We start from the raw sequence: 1681 nt of genomic DNA, 5'->3' as shown, positions 1-1681 counted from the left end.
TCATTGGGGGCCCTGTGTTCCATCCAATAGATGACTGTGAGCATCCACTTCTGTATTTGCCAGGCACTGGCATAGCCTCACAAGAGGCCGCTATATCAGCAAAATCTTGCTGGCCTGTGCAATAGTGTCTGGGTTTGGTTGTTGTTTATGGGATGGATCCCCGGATGGGGCAAAGTCTGGATGGTCCTTCCTTCCATCTCAGCTCCCAACTTTGTCTCTGTAACACCTTCCATGGGTATTTTGTTCCCCATTCTAAGAAAGAACGACTTATCCACACATTGGTCTTCCTTCTTCTTGAGTTTAATGTGTTTTGCAAATTGTATCTTGGATAGTCTAAGTTTTGGGGCTAATATCCTCTTATCAGTGAGTGCATATCATGTGTGTTCTTTTGTGATTGGGTTACCACACTCAGGATGATATCCTCCAGATTCATCCATTTGCCTAAGAATTTCATAAGTTAATTGTTTTTAATTGCTGAGAAGTACTCCATTGTATAAATGTAACACCTTTTCTGTATCCATTCCTCTGTTGAGGGACAACTGGGTTTTTCCAGGTTTCTGGCTATTATAAATAAGGCTGCTATGACCATAGTGGTGCATGTGTCTTTATTACAAATTAGAACATCTTCTTGGTACATGCCCAGGAGAGTTTTGCTGGATATTCTAGTAGTACTATGTCCAGTTTTCAGAGGAACCACCAAACTGATTTCCAGAGTGGATGTACCAGTGTGCAGTCCCACAAGCAATAGAGGAGTGTTCCTCTTTCTCCACATCCTCGCCAGCATCTGATGTCACCTGAATTTTTGATCTTAGCCATTCTGACTGGCATGAGGTAGAATCTCAGGGTTATTTTGATTTACATTTCCCTGATGATTAAGGATGTTNAACATTTTTTCAGGTGCTTCTCAGCCATTCGGTATTCCTCAGTTGAGAATTATTTGTTTAGCTCTGAATCCTATTTTTAAATAGCTATTTTATTTTATATTTTATTTTTATTTTCTGGAGTCCAGCTTCTTGAGTTCTTTGCATATATTGGATATTAGTCCCCTATCAGATTTAGGATTGGTAAATGTCCTTTCCCAATCTGTTGGTGGCCTTTATGTCTTATTGACAGTGTCTTTTGCCTTACAAAAACTTTGCAATTTTATGAGGTCCCATTTGTCAGTTCTTGATCTTACNGCACAAGCCATTGTTGTTCTGCTAAGAAATTTTTCCTCTGTGCCCATATCTTCAAGACTTTTCCCCACTTTCTCCTCTACAAGTTTCAGTGTCTCTGGTTTTATGTGGAGTTCCTTGATCTACTTAGACTTGAGCTTTGTATAAGGACATAAGGATGGATCAATTTGTATTTTTCTACATGATAACCACCAGGTGAGCCAGCACCATTTGTTGAAAATGCTGTCTTTTTTCCACTGGATGGTTTTAGCTCCTTTGTCAAAGTTCAAGTGACCATAGGTTTGTGGGTTCATTTCTGGGTCTTCAATTCTATTCCATTGATCTACTTGTCTGTCACTGTACCAGTATCATGTAGTTTTTATCATAACTGCTCTGTAGTACATCTTGAGGACAGGCATGGTGATTCCACCAGAGGTTCTTTTATTGTTGAGAATAGTTTTTGCTATCCTAGGTTTTTTGTTATTCCAGATGAATTTGCAATTTGCCCTTTCTAACTCTGTGAAGAA

This window comes from Mus pahari, chromosome 14 (genome assembly GCF_900095145.1).
Source record: "Mus pahari chromosome 14, PAHARI_EIJ_v1.1, whole genome shotgun sequence".
Taxonomy (NCBI): domain Eukaryota; kingdom Metazoa; phylum Chordata; class Mammalia; order Rodentia; family Muridae; genus Mus; species Mus pahari.
Note: the sequence above shows the minus strand (reverse complement) of the source record.